We start from the raw sequence: 24,167 nt of genomic DNA on the forward strand, positions 1-24,167 counted from the left end.
CACCGAAACCAGACTGATTATATTCTTTGCAGCCTAAGATGGAGAAGCTCTATACAGTCAGCAAAAACAAGACCAGGAGCTGTCTGTGGCTCAGATCATGAATTTCTTATTGCCAAATTCAGGCTTAAATTGAAGAAAGTGGAGAAAAATACTAGACCATTCAGATATGACCTAAATAAAACCCCTTACAATTATACAGTGGAAGTAACAAACAGATTCAAGGCATTAGATCTGATAGACAGAGTGCCTGAAGAATTATGGACTGAGGTTTGTGACATTGTATAGGAGGGAGTGATCAAGATCATCCCCAAGAAAAAGAAATGCAAAAAGGCAAAATGGTTGTCTGAGGAGGCCTTACAAATAGCTATGAAAAGAAGAAAAGCAAAAGGCAAAGGAGAAAAAGAAAGATATACCCATTTGAATACAGAGTTCCAAAGAACAGCAAGGAGATATAAGCCTTCCTCAGTGATTAAAGCAAAGAAATAGAAGAAAACAATAGAATGGGAAAGACTAGGATCTCTTCAAGAAAATTAGCGATATGAAGAGAACTTTTTATGCAAAGATGAGCACAAAAAAGGACATAAATTGTATGGATCTAACAGAAGCAGCTGTTAAAAAGAGGTGGCAAGAATACACAGAAGAATTATACAAAATATATCTTCATGACCCAGATAACCACGATGGTGTGATCACTCACCTAGAGCCAGACATCCTGGAATGTGAAGTCAAGTTGGCCTTAGGAAGCCTCACTACGAACAAAGCTAGTGGATGTGATGGAATTGCAGTTGAGCTGTTTCAAACTCTAGAAGATGATGCTGTGAAAGTGCTGCACTCAGTATGCCAGTAAATTTGGAAAGCTCAGCAGTGGCCACAGGACTGGAAAAGGTCAGTTTTCATTCCAATCCCCAAAAATGTTCAAACTACCACACAATTGCACTCATCTCACATGCTTGCAAAGTAATGCTCAAAATTCTCCAACTGAGGCTTCAGCAATACTTGAACCGAGAATTTCTAGATGTTCAAGCTGTATTTATAAAAGGCAGAGGAACCAGAGGTCGAATTGCCAAGATCCATTGGATCATAGAAAAATCAAGAGAGTTCCAGAAAAAAAATCTGTTTCTACTTTATTGACTGTGCCAAATCCTTTGACTGTGTGGAACAAAACAAACTGTGGAAAATTCTTCAAGAGATGGGAATATCAGGCCATTTTACTTGCCTCCTGAGAAATTTGTATGCAGGTCAAGAAGCAACGGTTAGAACTGAACATGGACTGGTTCCAAATCTGGCAAGTAGTACATCAAAGCTGTTTATTGTCACCCTGCTTATTTAACTTCTATGCAGACTACATCATGGGAAATTCTGGACTGAATGAAGCACAAGCTGGACTCAAGATTGCTGGGAGAAATATCAATTACCTCAGATATGCAAATGATATCATTCTTATGGCAGAAAGTGAAGAAGAACTAAAGAGCCTCTCGATGAAAATGAAAGAAGAGAGTGAAAAAGCTGGCTTTAAACTCAACATTCAGAAAACTGATCCTGGCATCCAGTCCCAAAACTTTATGGCAAATATAAGGGGAAACAATGGAAACAATAACAGCCTTTTTTTTTTTGGGGGGGGGGAGGGCTCCAAAATCACTGCAGATGGTGACTGCAGCCATGAAATTAAAAGACACTTGTTCCTTGGACGGAAAGATATAACCAACCTAGACAGCACACTGAAACGCAGAGACATTACTTTGCCAACAAAGGTCCGTTTAGTCAAAGCTATGTTTTTCCCCAGTAGTCATTTGTGGATGTGAGATTTGGACCATAAAGAAAGCTGAGCATCGAAGAATAGATGCTTTTGAACTGTGTGGTGTTGGAGAAGACTCTTGAGAGTCCCTTGGACAGCAAATATATCCAACCAGTCCATCCTAAAGAAATCAGTCCTCCTGAATATTCATTGGAAGGATTGATGCTGAACCTGAAATTCTGATACTTTGGTCACCTGATGTGAAGAACGGACTCATTCGAAAAGACTCTGATGCTGGAAAACACTGATGGCAGGAGGAGAAGGAGACGACAGAGGATGAGATGATAGGATGGCATAATCAACTCAATAGACATGAGTTTTAGTAGACTCCAGGAATTGGTGATAGACAGGGAGGCCTGGAGTGTTGCAGTCCATGGGGTCACAGGGAGTCTGACATGACTGAGTGACTGAACTGACTGATTAGTGCAAAACATGTTTTTTGGTTGTATGCAACAATGAATTTCAATTAATATTAAACTGAGCATTGCAATTTACTAAAGCAAATATAGTTATATGCTTTGCCTGTATAAATCTAAGTGCAAAAGTTATATAGAAAGCAGTTACCTACAAATATTACCAAGTGCAGTATGCTTAGCCCACAATGATAATTAGCTAAGTCTGGGCAAAAGACAAGATGACAGAGGAGTAGGTAGATGTGGGGGGCATCTCTCTCCATGGATGCATCAGGAATACATCTTCAGATGAAGACAATCTTCCAGATCACTCACTAAAAGTGGGCAGGAGTCCTTCACCACCAGAATGGAATATATAGATCCATGCAAAACACAATAAGATGAAGGAAGGAAGGGAAAAATAGGAGACTGAGCAGGACTGGACACTCACCAGGGTAAGAGGGAATTGAAGCAGGAGTCAGATCCCCACATCAGAGCAATTGTTTGGGACAGAGGAGAAGCATATGAGGTTGTTGGAGAGTGCAGTAGCTGATCTGTGACAGTCTGAATGAAGTGAGAACCACACAGACAATCCTTGCTGCAGCCCTACATACCCCAGGCAGGGATTCAAGTACCTTGGAATACTTGGAGGCTGAGGACTGGATGATAGGGATTGGAGAGCAATCCCAGGGTGAGATCTGCTGTTGACTGTGGGGAAACAGACCAAGGGGACTTGTGGGAGGATATCACGGTGGGAAATACCTGTGGAGGACAGTTGGGCAGTCATGGAGACAAGGCGATAATGCCGAGATATGCACAGATTTGGAGTCATCACTTTAACTTCTCCCTACCCACATGCCAGTGATGGCAGTTGAACAGTAGAGAAAGACCCTAGAGAGGGTGGCCCTTTAAGTGCCTGACATACCAAGCAATAAAGAAGGACCCCAATCAGAGGGAACTGCTAAGCACCTGCTGAACCAAGCAATAGAGAGGGACCAGCCATAGAGGCCCTTTGAATGTAAGCTGCCAGAGGCTATGAAAAAACCTAATAGCACCATATCTCTTGCTTCCATGGCCATCAGATTCCCTGCCTACCTGGAATTATTAGGGTCCTTTCAATCCAAGCAGCTGTGCCAGCTTCACACCCGGTCCTCACTGTGACAAACCCAAGTCCTCCAGGGCAGCCTCAGGAACAAACTCCTGTGGATTACCCACATGCAGAGATGGGGATAGTGCCACAATCAAACTCCAGGGGCAGTGGGACTAAGGAAGAGGATGGAAAATCTCCCCACCAGCTGTGCAAGCTACATACTAAATCCACAAAATTAACTTGGCAGACTTTTTGTCTATAGAATGTATAAAAAGACAATGAGAGTTCACATAAAAGAAAACACACTAGCTCAGGCAGCAGGGGACATTGGAGGCAAGAATATGCAAGAAGAGGGCCAGATTAGAGTCTGAACTGTCCCCAGCAGATCCAGAGACCAGCCCAGTATTGGAGGGAATCCTAGGGGAGGCAGAGATGGAATGTGACTCACATCAAGGGAAGGGACACTGACAGTTGAGATCTGAGAAAAACGTTTCTTAATTATTCTAAAATTCTGATTCATTCTGTAGTTGGTTTTGGATTCTTTCTTTTTTTTCTCTCTGTTTATGTGGTTGTTGATTTATTATTATCATTATTGGCTTTATTCAAGCTTTTGAGAACTTTTTTTAAATCACACTTTTTATTTATTTTATTTACTTCTACCAATACATTAATTTTTTGTGGTTCTGTTTTTTTTTTTTTCTTTTTACAAAATTATTAATTTTGACTGTTTTCCTTATTGTTCTTTTATGGTGTAGTTATTCATTAATATATATAAATCTTTTTATATACTTCTACTTACCGTTGCTTTTCTATTATTTTTCTGTTCTTCCTTTTCTTTCTTTATCTCACCATATTTGTTAGTTTTGTTTCCTTTGCCATCTTTCCCAGCTGGCACTCTGCTTTAGTCTTGTTTCCTGGGTTGTTTTTTTTTTTTTTTTAGTTTTGCTTTTAATTGGTCAATATCATTTTTAGTTTTCCTTGCTTGCCAGTTCACTCTTTGTGCTTTGTTTTCTTTGATCTGTTTTGATTGTGTGTGTGTGTGTGTGTGTGTGTGTGTGTGTGTGTGTGTGTTACTTTGTTACTATTTCTCTGATTTTAGATTTACCATTTCTTTCTGGGGTTCAGTTTTTGTTTCTTGCTTTGTTTTTTGGTTTTGTGTGTTTGCTTTAATCCCGTTTAATACCACAATAAATGGCTTGTGGACAAAAGGAACTAGAAAATCTCATAATCTCAAAAAGCAAGAAAAATATCAAGTCAATAACCTAACTTTACACTTAAAACGACTGGAAAAAAAGCAACAAAAACAAAAACAAAGTTAGAAGGAAACACATCATAAAAATCAGAGCATAAATAAATGAAAAAGAAATGAAGCAAATGATAGCAAAGATTAATAACACTAAAAGCTGGTTCTTTGAGAAGATACACAAAACTGACAAACAACTAACCAAACTCATCAAGAAAAAAAGGGAGAAGAATCAAATCAATAAAAATAGAAATGAAAAAAGAGAGGTTACAACAATGCAGAAATACAAAGGACCATAGGAGTCTATTATGAGCAACTATATGCCAATAAAATGGACAACTTGAAAGAAAAGGACAGATTCTTAGAAAAGTTCAACCTCCCAAGACTGAACCAGGAAGAAATTGAAATTATGAACAAGCCAATCACAAACACTGAAATTGAAACTGTGATAAAGAAGCCTCCCGTAAAACAACCCCAAGGCCAGATGGCTTCAAAAGTGAATTCTAACAAACATTTAGAGAAGAGGTATTTCTTATTCTTCTCAAACTCTTCCAAAAAATTTCAGAGGAAGAAACATTTCCAAACTCACTCTATAAAGACATCTGATACCAAAAACAGATATAGACATCACTAAAAAAGAAAATTACAGGCCAGTATCACTGATAGACATAGATGCAAAACTCCTCCTCAAAATTTGAGCCAACAGAATTCAACAACACATTAAAAAAGATCACATACCATGATCAAGTTGGGTTTATCCCAGGAATGCAAGGATACTTCAATATATGCAAACCAGTCAATGTGATACACCATATTAACAAACTGAAAGATAAAAATTATATGATAATATCAATAGATGCATGAAAAAGCTTTCAACAAAATTCAGCACTCATTTATTAAAAAAAAAAAAAAAAAAAAAAAAAACTCTGCAGAAAATGGACATAGAGGGAAGCTACCTCAACTTAGTAAAGACCACATATAATAAACCCACAGCAAACACTATCCTCAGTCGTGAAAAACTTAAAGCATTTCCTCTGAAATCAGGAACAAGACAAGGGTGCCCACTTTCACCACTATTATTCAACAAAGTTTTGAAGTCCTAGCCACAGCAGTCAGAGAGTAAAAAGAAATAAAATGAATCCAGATTGGAAAAGAAGTAAAACTCTCACTGTTTGCAGATGACATGATACTATACATAGAAAACCCTAAAGAAGCTAACAGAAAATTACGAGTCAATCAACTAATTTAGAAAAGTCACAGTATACAAAAATAATGCATAGAAATATCTTGCATTCCTATATACTCACAATGAAAAATCGGAAAGAGAAATTAAGGAATAAAATCCATTTACAACTGCAACAAAAGGAATAAATTACCTAAGAATAGACTTACCTAAGGATACAAAAGAGCTCTATAGAGAAAAATATAAGACATTGATGAAAGATATCAAAGACAGCATGAACAGATGGAGAGATATTTCATGTTCCCGGGTTGGAAGAATCAATATTGAGAAAATGACTATAATGCTGAAAGCAATGTACAGATTAAATGGAATCACTATAAATGGCATTTTTTATCATAGAACCATAAAAAATAAATCACAATTTGTAAAAGGCCCTAAATCAACCAAAGCAATCTTAAGAAAGAAGAATGGAGCTGGAAGAATCAACTTTCCCGACTTCAGACTAGACTGGAAAGCTACAATTATCAAGACAGTATATAATGTCACAAAAACAGAAATGTATATCAAGGGAACAATGTAGAAAGAGCTGAGATAAACCCACACACCTAGGGACACCTTGTTTTTGACAAAGGAAACAAGATAGTCTCTTGAATAGGTGCTGCTGGGAAAGCTGGACAGTTCAGTTTAGTTCAGTTCAGTTCAGTCGCTCAGTCATGTCCGACTCTTTGTGACCCCATGAATCACAGCATGCCAGGCCTCCCTGTCCATCACAAACTCCCGGAGTCTACCCAAACCTATGCCCATCGAGTCAGTGATGTCATCCAGCCATCTCATCCTCTGTAATTCCCTTCTCCTCCTGCTCCCAATCCCTCCCAGCATCAGGGTCTTTTCCAATGAGTCAACTCTTCGCATGAGGTGGCCAAAGTACTGGAATTTCAGCTTCAGCATCAGTCCTTCCAATGAACACCCAGGACAAGTAGGTATAAAAGAATGAAATTAGAATACTTCCTAATACAATTACAAAGATAAAATCAAATGAATTAAAGACCTAAAAATAAGATCAGCAACTATAAACCTCTTAGAAAAAAACAGAGGCAAAATACTCTGTAACATAAATCACAGGAAAATACTCTATGACACATCTGCTAGATTACTAGGAACAAAAATAAACACATAGGACCTAATCAAACTTAAAATATTTACAAAAAAAGAAATTATAGACAAGGTGAAAAGGCAAACTTTAGAATGCCAGAAAATAATAGCAAATGAAACAATTGACAAGCAATTAATCTCTGAAATACAGAAACAATTCATGTAACTCAATACTAGAAAAGCAAACAACACAATCAAAAAGTATGTAGAACAGCCTGGATGTGAGGGGGGGGGGTTTGGGGAGAATGGACACATGTATATATATGGCTGAGTCCCCTTACTGTTCACCTGAAACTATCACAACACTGTTAATCATCTATAACCCAATACAAAATGTTTTTAGTGAAAAAGTAAATAAAATTGAAATTTAAAAAAAAGTGGGCAGAAGACCTAAATAGACTTTTCTCCAAAACAGACATACCGATGAAGGATAAACACATGAAAAGACGCTCAACATCACTTGTTATTAGAGAAAAGCAAATCAAAACTACAATGAGGTATCATCTCACACTGGTCAGAATGGCCATCAACAAAAAAGTCTACAAATAATAAATGCTGGAGTGGATGTGGATAAAAGGGAGCCCTCTTGCACAGATGTGGGAATGAAAATTGACACAGCCACTATAGAGAACAGTATGGAGATTCCTTAAAACAACTAGTAATAAAGCTACCACATGACACTGCAATCCAACAACTGGACATATACCCTGAGGAAACCATAATTTAAAAATACACATCAATGTCAATGTTCATTGCAGCACTATTTACAATAGCTAGGACATCGAACCAACCTAGATGTTCATTGACAGATGAATGGATAAAGAAGCTGTGATCCATATACACAGTGGAAAGTTACTCAGCTACTAAAAGGAATTTATTTGAATGGGTTCTAATGAGGTGAACGAACCTCGAGCCTAGTATACGAAGTGAAGTAAGTCAGAAAGAAAAAAAAAACTAATATTGCATATTAATGCATATATATATATATATATATATATATATATGTATGTAGAGAGAGAGAGAGAGAGACAGAGAGAGAGAGAGAATATATATATATATTCTAGAAAGATGGTACTGATGAACCTATTTGCAGGGCAGTAATGGAGACACAGACATACAGAACAGACTTGTGGACACAGGGAGGGGGAAGGAGAGGGTGTGAAGAATGGAGAGTAGCATTGAAATGTATACATTACCATATGTAAAACAGAGAGTCAGCAGGAATCTACTGTATGACTCAGAGCTCAAATTGGTGCTCTCTGCTAACCTAGCGTGGTGGAGTGGGGTGGGAAGTTCAAGAGGGAGGGGACACATGTATATCTATGGATGATTCATGTTGATATATTGCAGAAACCAACGCTGCATTGTAAAGCAATTATTCTTCAATTAAAACTAAATTAACTAAAAAATTCACAGCATGATTCAATTATTATTAAAACAGGAATATACAAAATTATTTTATATTTATTACAGTGCCAAAATCAAACTCCCTTTATGAAGAAGAATCCATAACTGTAGTTAACTATAGTAAAAGATGTTGACTGAAATAAAATTCAAGAAAATTTAAACAGCTAGACTAAAAATTAACATCACCTTATAAACGTTATTTTCCCCAAACTGAAGCCAGGTATGTTATTTATCCTTTAGACTCATAATCCTTCCTTTACTCTTATTTTTCAAGAAAAAATACACACCAGAATCTTTTGAAGATACCTTTTAGTATAATTTTTTAAATAAGTACTGCAATACCAAGATGAAAACTATATTCCCAAAATTTCAGATATTCACTAGATGGCAGCATTAGGATAACAATACATAGCTATAAAGTTTTCAGTAACATTGAGTGTGGTGAAATAGCAGTACTAAATCACATTTTTTCCAGGCACATTTCAAAGTTATTTTCTATAACACATATATGTGATTGTTTGATTTTTTTATTCATCCCATTGCTGTCTCTTCTTTTGCCAAAATATTGCGTTAATACTTTGTCTTATTTAAGGAGGAAGAAGTATTTCAACCTTTCATTTAGGAGTTCTTTTTGGAATTTATTTAGCAAAGTGTTTATAAGTTAAAAATAAGCATACTATTTGCATATACTAGTGGTGACTCCTCTCTTAGTGATTTGGCTTCTTTTTATGTATTCCATAAAATTTATTTTTAAAAAGAATGATCACATGTAATCTATACTGTGGAATAGTTTGATTTAGTATTTATAATTTTTGCTTTCTAATTATTATAAGCATAGTCATGTAAACTAACTATTAGAACAAAATATGATTCCATATAACATAATCTAAATTCTGCTTAGATTAGGTGATTAGTACAGATCAGATTTAGCATTCGAATGTGACATTTAGGTCATGTCTATGACAAGTGGTTTAGAACATCTTCCCTAATTTTGTTTGTGTACCTACACTGCCATTACCACTCTTAGAGAGCAAGTATATTGCTGTTTTTTAAAGAGTTTGAATATTGGTGTAACCATTCAAATCCATTTTGTGAATAGTCACAGAGGTTTCCGATGAGTTATAAGTAAATTTGACTATAATATAGGTCAGATGAAGCATTAGCATATTCATTTTACCATCTATAGTATTGGTTAAAATAACACAAAATCAATTATCTACTTTTTCATTTGGTCTTCCTAACTATAATTTGATTCAGTGGACCCCTTCCACATGTCTTTGTAACAAAAGAGGATTGCATCATAAGTACTAATTTGTTTCTGAACTTTAAAGTCACTGAACCTGATTTTTAAAGTTGCATATTAATTATGTGTTTGTGAATGCAAAACTGCAAAATCTAGGAAACATTTATAATTCAGTTAATATTATAAAATAGGCATAAATATAATTTAACACCAAATTTTTTATCATTTAATTCCACTCTATTTTCAGTGGACTATCATATCTTAGGTTAATTATAAAGTATGATATATACTCACTTCATTCTTTGTTATTACTTGCCATGTAGTATTGTAATAAAAAAGATAAACAGATTGATTTTTTTTCTACAATTAGAAGATTAAAATGGGAGGTTAGATGGGTGGCTAAAATTTATAAAGTTTTAGGTTAGTTGAGATTTTATTTCATATTTAACTTTCTCTACTTTATAACTTATGAAACTATTGCCCACAACAGTCATAAAGAAATCTACAATCAATCAATTAATGACCAAGTACTACATGATGGATTGAATTTATTTAATTCAATGAGGGACTAGATGATGTGATAGAGAAGTATGGACAATAGCCATTCAGCAAAATTTATGGCTGCCATCAAAAGGGCTGTGCTTGAAACAATGATAAAAAGGGGAAACTTTTTAAAATTAAAGCAATTTTTAATTTTAAATATCAGATAACATAATTATATTAGAACTGTGAGCTCTAAAAAGAAAGTCAGTCCTTATTTTCTATAATGGTATAGGCAATACTTTTTAAAAACTATCAAAGTGAAAGATAACAACCATTAGTTTTATATTCTAGTCTGCCACTTAAAAATACTGCTATTTTCATAAACTTATCAAATAGATAAGTAGTACTAACAATTCTGCTTTCTATTTAAAAAATACTTCTGTAACAAAAACACTAACATTACTCATAAATAATAAATCTACCACTTTATCTCTTGTAGATAATTGTGCAAATATTTGCTGCTAACCTTCACTACTTCCACTAATTCCAATCATTATAATCACTACTTTGAATATATTCTCCACTACGTTGCTCCTACTCGTTTAGCAGGACTAAAATCTTGGTTTAATACAGCACTTAGTGTACACAATGCCTGCATGTAGGTAGCTGAATATGGCTGGAGAAAAAGAATAATACTTAGTGCTCTCACATAAAATTCATGACCATGAAACTCAAGTGAGCATCAAAGGTTGGTCAGGAATCATTCTGTGTTTCTATGGTAATATTAAAAAACAGAAATGTTACTTTGCTGACAAACATTCATCTAGTCAAAGCTATGGCTTTTCCAGTAGTAATGTATGGATGTGAGACTTGGTCTATACAGAAAGTGTCAGGAGTGGTCCCAAGATAGCAGAGGAATAGGACAGGGAGACCACTTTCTCCCCTACAAATTCATCAAAGCCTCATTTGCATGCTGAACAACTTTCATAAAACAACTTTTGAATGCTGGTGGAGGACACCAGGCACCCAGAAAGGCAGGCCATCTCTTCAAAAGGAGGTAGGACAAAATATAAAAGACAAAAACTGAGACAAAAGAATTAGGGACAGAGACCCTTTTTGGAGAGTGAGTCAAAAAGGAGAAGTCTCTACACAGTAGAAAACCCTCTCACAGGCAGGTCTATGGGGAATTTTGGAATCCCAGAGGGCAACAAAACCAGGACGAAAGAAAAAAAAACAAAACAAAAACTCACAGAATGTGAGCCTAACCACAACTGCCTGTGGAGAAGAGGCCCACAGGCTTGTGTTGCCACCAGCAAGTGGGGGCTGGACAGGGAGGCATGGCTGCATCATCAGTCCTTAGGGTAAGGACTGGGTCTGAATGCCCTGAGGACAATATGACTGAACTAATGTGAGAAAGCAACCCAAACCGTGGGATCACCAGAGAGAAAAATAGAAAAAAAAAAAAAGAGATATCCTGTAAAAGGTACTACATGGTGGCCTCTTGCACACTCACAGAACATAGGATTGAACGAATACCAAAAGAGAGCAAGCAGGCTGCATACAGGGCCCTCCCTCCTTGGAGGCAGAGGCAGGCGAGCCAAGGCTGCTGCAATCTCGGTCCCAGAGACCGCATCTTCCACCAAACTGTGAGCAGGCTCCCAGTAGCGAACCTCATCTTCCTGGGATCCTGGATGGTTGACATCTGCCAGGAGTGTCACAGCCGGAGATGAGCTCCACAGAGGAGACACAAGGCACACCTGGGACTGTGTTCTCACAGAGCACATGGGAAACCAAGTGGCGGGGACTGGGCAGGTGAATAAGATGTCTGGTCCACCTTGACAGTGCAGTTGTCAATCACCTGGCCACCTGAGCTGCTCGGACCTGGCAAAGGCACAAATTGCACAGTCCATTTACGTTTGTGTCCTTGCAAAGTACCTGGGAACCTGAGTGGCTCAGATCTGGGGAGAGCAGGAAACGTATGGCCCACTTGAGACAATACCATTGCAGAGCACTCTAGAGCCTGAGCAGTGCAGACCCAGGAAGCACATGCCACCTTGGACTGTGGCAAACCCAGTGTGGTCCATCCACTGTGAGCACTCCACATACATGTCAGAAGTATTTGTTTGCAGTGTCCCTCCCTCCCCACAACACAACTGAACAAGTAAACCTAAATAAGTGATGACCATCGCCCCCTTGTGTGAGGGCAGAAGTTAGACCCTGAAGAGTCTTGCAAACAGAGGAAGTCAAAATAAACAAAGAAGGGGGAACTGCTCTGGAATGAACAGATACAACAAATTAAAACCCTGCATTTGATACTGGAGACATTTTAGGGGCACCTATAGAACTTGATCATCTGGTCCCATCACCTCACAGGAAATAGATGGGGAGACAGTAGAAACAGTGTCAGACTTCATTTTTTTGGGCTCCAAAATCACTGCAGATGGTGACTGCAAACATGAAATTAAAAGATGCTTACTCCTTAGAAGGAAAGTTGTGACCAACCTAAATAGCATATTAAAAAGCAGAGACATTGCTTTGCCAACAAAGGTCCGTCTGGTCAAGGCTATGGTTTTTCCAGTGGTCATGTATGGATGTGAGAGTTGGACTGTGAGGAAAGCTGAGTGCCGAAAAATTGATACTTTTGAACTATGGTGTTAGAGAAGACTCTTGAGAGTCCCTTGGACTGCAAGGAGATCCAACCAGTCCATCCTAAAGGAGATCAGTCCTGGGTGTTCATTGGAAGGACTGATGCTGAAGCTGAAACTCCAGTACTTTGGCCACCTCATGCAAAGGGTTGACTCATTGGGAAAGACCCTGATGCTGGGAGGGATTGAGGGCAGGAGGAGAAGGGAACGACAGAGGATGAGATGGCTGGGTGGCATCACCGACTTTATGGGCATGAGTTTGAGTAAACTCTGGGAGTTGGTGATGGACAGGGAGGACTGGCGTGCTGTGATTCATAGGGTTGCAAAGAGTTGGACACGACTGAGCGACTGAACTGAACTGAACTGATTACTCATAAAATTATTTTTATCATCAAAATAAAATGTTCTTTATCTACAAAAAAATAAAAAAGGAAAAAGAAAGAAAGAAAGCATGGTACATATACACAATGGAATATCACTCAGCCATTAAAAATAATACATTTGAATCAGTTCTAATGAGGTGTATGAAACTGGAGCCTATTGTACAGAGTGAAATAAGTCAGAAAGAAAAACACCAATACAGTATACTAACGCATATATATGGAATTTAGAAAGATGGTAATGATGACCCTATATGCGAGGCAGCAAAAGATACACAGATGTAAAAAACAGACTTTTGTACTCTGTGGAAGAAGGTGAGTGTGGGATGATTTGAGAGAATAGCATTGAAGCATGTGTATTATCTTATGTGAAATTGATCACCAGTCAAGGTTTGATACATGAGACAGGGTGCTCAGGGCTGTTGCACTGGGATGACCCTGAGGGATGGGATGGGGAGGGAGGTGAGAGGGAGGGTCAGCATGGGGAACACATGTACACCCATGACTGTTTCATATCAATGTATGGCAATAACCACCACAATATTGTAAAGTAATTAGCTTCCAATTAAGATAAATTAAAACAAAACAATATATGCACTCCTATGTTCATACTAGCACTATTCAGAATAAGTAAGATGTGGAAACCATCTAAATGTCCATCAACAGATTAATGGATAAAGAAGATGTAGGACATAGATACAATGGAAATAAACAATAGAATGTTAACCATAAGAAAGAAAAAAATAGGTTGCTTCCCTGTATTGCAATGAACATTGGGGTACATGAGTCTCTTTCAGTTATGGCTTCCTCAGTGTGTATGCCCAGCACTGGGATTGCTGGGTCTTAGGGGAGTTCTATTTCTAGATTTTTAAGGAATCTCCTCCCTGTTCTGAACAGTGACTGTACTAGTTTCCATAATGCCATTTGCAGCAACATGGATGGATTTAGCAACTGTCACACATGGAGTTATGGGTGGGGGGAACAAGACCTAAAGATCAGAGTCCACTATGTGTCCCATTGTCTCTGCATGGCCCAGGAAACATTTATTTATTGAACATTTGCTTTTCCATCTCTATGTGAATTGCTTCCCTCATCTTTGAAGTCTTAACCTCTATCCCCAAAATCATCTTTTGTCTTTAGATGAAGATAGTATTTATGGTGAGGGTTTCAGTCATTTTAGTGAGTCAACCAGTTTTCTGGGTCTCTCCTATTGTATACATGTCCTTGAAATTTGTTTGATTTTCTCCTGTTAATCTAGCTAATGTCAGTGTTAATTCTAAAACCAGCCAGAAGAACCAAGAAAGTTAGGGACATTTTCTTCTTTCCCAATTATATTTTTGCAAAAATTAAAACCATTTACTAAATTACTAAATTTACTAAAAATTACTAAACAATCTTGGTTAGTCTGTTTCAAGTTCATATACAACACTTATAGCAAAAGTGCTTTTTTTCTAACATGTCTTAAAATTCAAATAATTCACAAATCCTACATCCCTTCACTATTTTGTAAATTATCAGTTTTAGCAGATTTTAAGATGTGATTCCAGAGCTCAGTTTAAGCCTCTTGCCTAGAACCTCTCTCTCATATGAACTGTCTCCTGAAGAGCTTCCCATTAACCAGTTTCTCAGTATCTAGTCTAACAGTGCATCACACTTCTGTCATCCTCTTACCCCATATACATTCAAGCAGTCCCAGTGATCTTTATCACTAAGCTGGTCAAAACCTTTTAATGATCGTCCACTACCATCATGAGAAAATTTAAATCCCTTAATATGTCCCCCAAGATTTTCCATGGCTTCATTGGTCTGGTGTGCCAGAGAGCTTTGCACAATCCACTAGGAATAAGCTGTAAGCTTTTTTGCTGTTATTATGATACCACTTGTGTATTAAAATGTTTAAAAAAAATGTTAGTCACTCAGTTGACTGAGCAACTGAACTAAACTGTACTGTCCCTTTTGCTCAATTATGGGCAATGATTTTATTCATTATTCCTCCTAAAGGTGGCAATGTGGTCTTGAATCTCTGCTTAAAACTTTGAAATAGAGTTGTTCCTTGTTATCCACAACATAATGGTTCCAGGAGCCCCCACAAACACTCAAATTCACAGATGCTCACGTCCCTTATAAAAAATGGCATAGTAGAGTGAATACAGTCAGTCTTCCATATCTGTGGGTCTCACATCTACAGATTCCACCAATTGTGGATGGAAGTTTCTATCTGTGGCTGGCTGAATCCACAAAAGTAAAAGCAGAGAATATGGAATGCCAAAGAGGGACAATAATATATTTATTTTTAAAAATTAATGTATATGGGTATCTGCACATTTCAAATCCATATTGTTCAAGAGTAAACTGAAGTTTATGATGGTTATTTTTATATATTAACTTGACTAGGCCTGAGTACCCAGATATTTGGTCAAAACATCCTAGATATTGGAGTAAAAATACTTTTTAGATAAAAATAACGTTTAAATCAATAGAATTTGAATAAATCAGATTATTCTACATAATGTGGGTGGGCCTCATCCAATTACTTCAAAACCTTAAGAGAAAAAAGACTGAGACCCCTGAAGAAGCAAGGGATTATGCCTCCAGATTGCCTTCAATTCTTGCAACATCAACACTTTCCTGTGTGTCACCAGCCTGCATAACTGCCCTGCAAAGTTTGCACTTGCCATCCCCAAAATGATATTAGGCAATTCCTTAAAATAAATATTGTCCTACAACTGTCTATCCAACCACCCTCTTCTACACATAGCATACACATTCTATTGGCTCTATTTTTCTGGGAAACTCTGACTAATATGAAGTTCAACAGTGAGAGAAACTTTCTTATTAAAGGGCTAAGAAAGAAAATAAATAAAGGGTTAAGAAGACCATCCAGGCAATATCTTACCATCTCTTTATTTTGCATTTGGTAGAAAGTACAGAGAATTCACTGAAAAAAACTTCCTGACTGTTATCTGTCTTGGCTGTGAACATTTCACTCACCGATTTCTGAAAAAGAAGTCTCCCGATTTTGTCCTAAAATTTAGAACAAAAAAAGATAATACTTTAACAAATGTTTCAACAAAACTTTAACAAAAATATCAAATTACAAACAATTTTAAAAAAAATTTGAGAAATTTTCCTTTCATAGTAATATGGATATAAAAATCTTAAGTGAGAATTTCATATCATGAGAATATTAATTCTAATAATCTACCTTGCTTTGTCAAATTGCCTTTGGGAGAAAAAGAGAGCTGTAGTACCACCTATAAAATAACATAAAGTTTTGTTACCATTTATCTCCATTTAGCATTAAGAAACTTGACAATTACAATATTCCCATTCATTGTAATAACTTTATTGCCATAGGTACAAAGAGGATAAAGGACTGCCTGTAAAAGTTAGAGGAGAACCAGGAAATTATATTCCTGGTTTCCAGCTCAGTTGACCTGACTACTTCTCCAGAACAAAATTATCTAATTCAGTGGTGTCCATTCACATTCTTAACTTGAAAGAATTTATATCCTTAAAAATAGAATACATTAAATTGTATAGTTTTAGCTAAAATTGTGAACTAAAGTATATATAAATGTATTTTAACCATTACTTTTTTTTCTAATTAAAACTATTACCTAATCTTTGTCAGTATAAAGATTTGAGAGTTTGTTATTTAAGTATTTTTCTCATTTAGGAACTTATCTCACATTAGACCTGAAATGTCATTAATTTCAGTCCTTTTACAGCAATTTTTTTGCAACATGTAAAAACTGATGGCCCCAGCACAGAGCAGTCCAAAAGAAATTATAAGAAAAAACAAAACAAACCAAAAATTCAAAGAGGTTTTCATTCATCAGGCCATGACATTATAGAAATTCATAGGTAAAAAACATGATACTCTTTCCAAATTTGTGATGAAGGGACATATTTAGAGGAAAAGAGGAGGGACCAAAATAAATGTATATAATTCTCAGTCATTATAAAAAACAATTTTACTAATCTTGTGATTTTGACTTTGAAGGTTCACTAGCATTTTCCAATAAGAATGACCTGAAAATATTCCATCTTTCTAAGCCTTGATGAATGAGCATCAATTAAAAGTAGCAAAAAGAAGAAAAGCCACTAACGTATTCTACACAGTCACTGATCAATTACTAACACGTACTATTTCATTTTTTTTTTTTTTTTCAGGACACTAAGTGATGTTGTGTACTTAAAGACAGCAGCTTGTGTGATAAGACATCTATCATTACATGCATCATAAAAACAAGAACATATATTAATTTCTGCCTGTTAAAGTCTAATTATTTGCAAAATCATTACTTGGCACCTTAACAAACTGAAACAATGAGGTTAATGATCCTTAACATATTAAAATTTGCAATGTATTTTCCTAAACCTTAGTCAGTGTTTAGTGGTGTGAGTGACCTTATATGGAGCATAATAGCTTAACTTTCTCTGCTAAGTGATAGTAGTGCCACTACTATAATTAATGCATGTGTTTCTACAGTTATTAATGAAAATTAAAACCATGACACTAGATCGGAATTTATTTTTTACTACATTGCTAAAACTTTTTGATAATATAGCTACATGGAAAATACAGCTACATGGATAATGAATAATATAGCTATATGCTTATAAACAAATATGAGCAAGGGTATTATCTTGGCATAGGAAATGACCAAGAAAGAGAGTTTATTGTGAAATATTACAAAGTATATTTTTTTCTTTCTTTTATTTTTTAGGAAGCTTTGAAAACCTCCAAGAAATTCTGAAAAGTCTAAAAGATCATGGACATTTGTAAGGTTATGCCAAGCCCCAGAAATACAAAAAAGTTATCTGTGCTAACTTTGAGACATTGTACAAGCAGCAAGTGAAGGCTGAGACAGAATTGTAAGCTTCCAGTGTATTAAAAGCATGTGAAAAAACACATGTAGAAACCGTTCCCCAAAGGTGGGAGACATGTTGATCCCAGCCATTTAAGGAGATTTCCAGCCATTTAAGGAGATTTCCTTAAGCTGTGTATTTGAGTATAAGGTGCATTATATACTATTGCTGAGAAGAGTGTTCTGTATAGATCCTTGCTATTATGGACTTGAAAGTGAAAGTGAAATTGCTCAGTCATGTCCGACTCTTTGCGACCCTATGGATTGTAGCCTGCCAGGTTCCTCTGTCCATGGAATTTTCCAGGCAAGAGTACTGGAGTGGGTTGCCATTTTCTTCACCAGAAGATCTTTCTAACCCAAGGACTGAACCTTGGTCTCCCACATTGTAGGCAGACGCTTTACCATCTGAGCCACCAGGGAAGTCCTTTAGTTCAATTCAGTTCAGTCGCTCAGTCGTGTCTGACTCCTTGTGACCCCATGAATCACAGCACGCCAGGTCTCCTTGTCCATCACCAACTCCTGGAGTCTACCCAAAACCATGCCCATCAAGTCGGTGATGCCATCCAGCCATCTCATCCTCTGTCGTCCCCTTCTCCTCCTGCACCCAATCCCTCCAAACATCAGGGTCTTTTCCAATGAGTCAACACTTCGCATGAGGTGGTCAAATATTGGAGTTTCAGCTTCAGCATCAGTCCTTCCAATGAACACCCAGGACTGATCTCCTTCAGGATGGACCTGTTGGATCTCCTTGCAGTCCAAGGGACTCTCAAGAATCTTCTCCAACACCATAGTTCAAAAGCATCAATTTTTCGGCGCTCAGCTTTCTTCACAGTCCAACTCTCACATCCATACATGACCACTGGAAATTACTCAGTCATAAAAAAGCCATCTACAGTGACATAGATGGACCTGGAAATTGTCCTACTAAGTGAAGTAAGTCATACAAGGAAAGCCAAATATCATGCGATGTCACTTATATGTAGAATTTATTAAAAGGATAAAAGTGGTGCAAGTGAACTTACTGTGCTGTGCTTAGTCTCTCAGTCATGTCCAACTCTTTGTGACCCCATGGACTGTAGTCTGTCTGACTCCTCTGTCCATGGGTATTCTCCAGGCAAGAATACCGGAGTAGGTTGCCGTTGTATCCTCCAGGGGGCCTTCCCAAACCAGGGATTGAACCGTGGTCTCCCGCATTGCTGACGGATTCTGTACAACCTGAGCCACCAGGGAAATCCACAAGTGAACTTAAAAAACAGAGTCACAGATATAGAAAACAATCTTATAGGTACCAGGGGACTAAGAGAGGAAGGATAAATTGCAAACTTGGAATTAATATATACACACTGAAGTGAAGTGAAGTGAAGTGTAGTTGCTCAGTCATGTCTGACTCTTTGCGAACCCGTGGACTGTAGCCTACCAGAATCCTTAGTTCATGGGATTTTCCAGGCAAGAATACTGGAGTGGGTTGCGATTTCCTTCTCCAGGGATATACACACTGCTGCTGCTGCTGCTGCTAAGTCACTTCAGTCGTGTTCAACTCTGTGCGAACCCTTAGACGGCAACCCACCAGGCTCCACCATCCCTGGGATTCTCCAGGCAAGAATACTGGATTGGGCTGTCATTTCCTTCTCCAATGCATGAAAGTGAAAAGTGAAAGTGAAGTTTCTCAGTCATTTCTGACTCTTCACGACCCCATGGACTGCAGTCCACCATGCTCCTCTGCCCATTGGATTTTCCAGTCAAGAGTACTGGAGTGTGTTGCCATTGCCTTCTCCAGATATACACACTACTATATATAAAATAGATAACTAAAAAGGACCTATAGAATAGCACAAGGAACTCTTTTCAATGCTCTGTAATGACCTATATGAGAAAAGAATCTAAATAAGTGTGAATGTATGTTTATGTATAACTAATTCACTTTACTATACACCTGAAACTATTGTAACATTGTAAATCAACTATACTCCAATAAAAAATAAATTTAAAAAAGGAAAGAGGGATTTCCTGGTGGTCTAGTGGTTAGTAACTGGCCTGCCAAGGCAGGGGACACAGAATCTGTCTCTGGTCTGGGAAGATCCCACATGCCACAGAGTAGGCATGTGCATCACAACTACTGAGCCAGCACTCTAGAGCCTGTGGCACTGAAACTGCTGAAGGCCACACACCTCCAGAGCCTGTGCTCTGCAACAAGAGAAGCCATCACAATGAGAAGCCCTCACACTGCAAGGAAGAGAAGTCCTCACTTGCTGAATCTAGAGAAAGCCAGTGCACATCAATGAAGACACATCACATCCATATATAAATAAATAAATCTTTAAAAAAGAAAACAAAAAAAATCAGAACAGTTGTATGTCAGTGTACATTGTCCAAAAAGTAAAAACAAAGAAACAAACAAATTTTAAAAAAAAGACTGTAGAGAAAATATTTGCAAATCATAGATCCAGAATTTATAAAGTACTCATAATTCAACAAGAAAAAGATGAACAAAATTTAAAAATGGGCAAAGGATCTGAATAGACAGCACTTTAAAGATACTACTACAAATGGCCGATATGTATGTGAAAATAACTATCAACATCATTAGTTAATCAAAGAATGCAAATCAAAACCATAGTGAGATACCACTTCACAACCACTAAAATATTTACAGTTATTTTTTACAAGACGCATAAAATAATACATGCTGGCAAGAATATGGGGGAAATTGCAACCCTCATATATTGTTGGTGGGAGTATAAAATGATTCAGCCACTGTGGAAAACATTTTGGTGGTTTCTCAAAAAGTAAAAAAAAAAAAATGAGTTACCTTATGACTTAGTCATTCCACTCCTAGATATATACCTTCCAAAATAAAAACATACATCTACAAAAATATTTCACATGAATATTCATAACAGTATTCTATGCAATAGCCAAAAAGTGGAAACAAACCAAATGTCTATAAATTTACAAGTGCATAAATAAATTGTGGTAGTCATACAATGGAATATTATCTAGCCATAAAAATTAAAGTATTCCTGGTACTTGTAAGAACATTAATGTACCTTGAAGACATTATGCTAAGTGAAAGAAGACAAAACAAAATATCACATAAAATAGGATTTCATTTATATAAAAGCTCCAAAATAAGAAAATCTCATTTTTTATTTTTATATTATTTATATAATTTTAAAGGTTAATTTCCATTTACAGTTATTATAAAATATTGGCTATATTCCTTGTGTTGTTCTGTACATCTTTGAGCCTATCTTACACCCAATAATTTGTGCCCTCCCCCCTCGTGCAATAAGCAAAGCAAATCTTTAGAGGCAGAGAGATTAATAGTTGGGGTAGGGAAAATTTGTGACTGTGGAGATCAGGATTCTATTAGGCATAATTGAAATGTTCTAAATTGCAGGAATGGTTGCAGGATTCTGATTATACTAAAACCACTGAAGTGCTAATTTTAAAATGGTGAATGTTTCGATATGTGAACTATATTCTAAATAAAAATTTTAGAGTAAAAGTTTATGTTATAAAAGTCTCCCTATATTGCCTACCCAATTCATAGAATGAATACTCTGTTGGTCAAATGAAAGCCCTTGGGACTCTCTGCCTGCAAAATAAATAAGGAACCAAAACAATATCATATTGCTGAGTTGTAGAGATTACTATCACCATGGGAGACTTGCAAGATGTGAGGGATGATAAGTCCCATGTGTGGAAGATATGTTGTCTTATTGCTACTGGGCTCTTAGACAAACTAAATGCCTGACCACAGATTTCATATGACCTCAAGAATCAAGCTTTCTCTAACAAACTGAATGTAGTTTGATACATCAAACCATAAAGTTACGTGTGTTTAGTGACACTCCGTTATTATTAAAATATAGCATAAGTAAGGCACAAGTTGGCTACACGAGCAGGTGACTCAAAAGCCCATTGTACCTACTTTTATTGCCCTGTTGTATTTTCCTCCACACCTACAGCCTCATGGGGAGTTCCTTATGGAGAGTTAACAAAGGATTGAAACACAAGCTTGATTTAAAAGTGATTCTGCAGGATACATCAGCAACTGCTGGAAGTTTATTGGCATAGTAACATATCCAAATAGTATATCCAATACAGTATCAACTTCCAAAGAGGATGAGAAATTTTCATGGCAAGCAGGATTTTGTGTATTATGTCTGGTTGTTTACTTTTATGAGAAAGAGACATGGAGGAAGTACAAAAACTATGCCACTTCATCAGCATCACTCAGTGGTTTGACTGGATGGCAGGGAAGCTTAGAAGACATATAATTGGAGAGCTGGTGAGAAGCAGTTTTGAAAAAAACGTATGATATATGCAGATAGACCTTTCGGACTCAGCCCAAAGGTGAGAATATTTGTTTCATTTGAATACTTCCCAAAGGGAAGCTACTGCAGAGGGGAGGTCTCATTGATAAAGTGAACAATTTGTCTTGTTCTTCAGGAGTTTTAAACTATCTTTCTCTACCCTTGTGCTTGTTAAATGAGCTAGTGTATAATGTGACAGTAGCACCAAGGATTGAGGCTTTACTTGTACTAAAATACATGTTTTAACCCTCAGTAAGGCTGATGTAGATTCTGCCACTGATGAGTACTTTGTCACAGCAGAGGCCAATGTTGAGTCCTATTATGACCGCCTGAGGTAATAATCTACCTGCCTAGTGGTAAGTTTGTTACCTTGAGGCTCTTCTACCACACTGAGAACAGTTTTTTTGTTTTGTTTTTTTTTAATCAGTGGAGCAGACAGTTATGTTGGATAAAAAATTTCCTGCCTTTGTCATCAGGACTCTGCTAGCATTACGATTTATGGATAACTTAACACTTTATTTGCCATCAAAGTATTCTGTGAAAAATTACTTCTTACCAAGGAATTCATTTTAAGTGAAACAATGACACAATTCACTGGTATTCTTAAGATTTTTTTTTTCTTACCATATATCCCATAATCCAGAGGCAGCATCTTCTACCTAGCCAGTTCTAAGACTTAGACTCAATCAGCATGTTTTTTTTGTGTCTATTTATGTGGCCATCTTTGTCTTTCTATTTGTTTCTTTACTTCTTACCTCTTTCCTTATCTTCTACCTCCTAATTCCCACCTTTATCACCTGTTTACTTTCTGGTCTTTCTCTACCCTCATCCCTCAAAAACAGTATGAGACTTTTTGAGATTCCTATCCCTCTGTATTCTCACTAGAATTGGGAGTGGGAGGAATGTGAAGGAAAGGACTGGGATATGGACTTAGAGGGATAAATAAAGCCAAGAAACTGGCAGGGCTCAGTCAGGTCTTAAGTTTGAGGGGCAAAAGTAGTTTCTTTTTGGACAAAATAAAAACAAACACACAATCATACTGAGAGGGCAAAGGAAGGAAGGCTAGGGGTCCCCAAGCTGAAGAAATAGACTTCAAGCTTCAGATTTTTTTTTCTCCTTCTCTCTTAACCAGCAGGAGGAAATAAACTACAAGTGTCAGACTTTTTTCCCCCCCTTCTTTATACAAAATTAAAAGACGGTTTTAAAATTCTGTGTTGCCATGACAATACCTGGTTCCACCTGAACTTAACTTTTCTCCTTTTGTGGAATCTTGAGCTAACCAATGTGTTTTTCTTATGGAAATGTTTTTCTTAAGCTACGTTAATAGTCTATGTATTTACCTGAGAATCTGCCTTCCTTCAAGTCATTCAGTCTAAGACTCAGAACCAATAATGGGTCAACAAAACTGTATGTTTTACTCATGGAAATGTTCTCTTAAGCTATGTTAATGAAGCTATGTATTTGCTTGGAAGTCTGCCTTTCTTTAAGATTCATGTCAACGGGAGGAGTCAAGATGGTGGAAGAATAGGACGGGGAGACCACTTTCTTCCCTATAAAGTCATTGAAAGAACATTTTAACACTGAGTAAACTTCACAAAACAACTTCTGACTGCTAGCAGAAGACATCAGGCGCCCAGAAAAGCAGCCCATTGTCTTCAAAAGGAGGTAGGACAAAACATAAAAGATAAAAAGAGAGACAAAAGAGCTAGGGATGGAGACCCATCCCCTGAAGGGAGTCTTAATAGAGGAAGTTTCCAAACACCAGGAAACCCTCTCATGGGCGGGTCTGGGGGAAGTTTTCAAATCTCAGAGGGCAACCTAACTGGGAGAAAATATAAATAAAACTGACAGACTACATTCCTAAAAGCAACTCCCAGTAGAAAAGTACCCCAGATGCCCACATCCGCCACCAGCAAGTGGGGGCAGAATGGAGAGGAGCAGGCAGCATTGCTTAGGGTAAG

Source organism: Muntiacus reevesi, chromosome X (genome assembly GCF_963930625.1).
Source record: "Muntiacus reevesi chromosome X, mMunRee1.1, whole genome shotgun sequence".
Taxonomy (NCBI): Eukaryota; Metazoa; Chordata; class Mammalia; order Artiodactyla; family Cervidae; genus Muntiacus; species Muntiacus reevesi.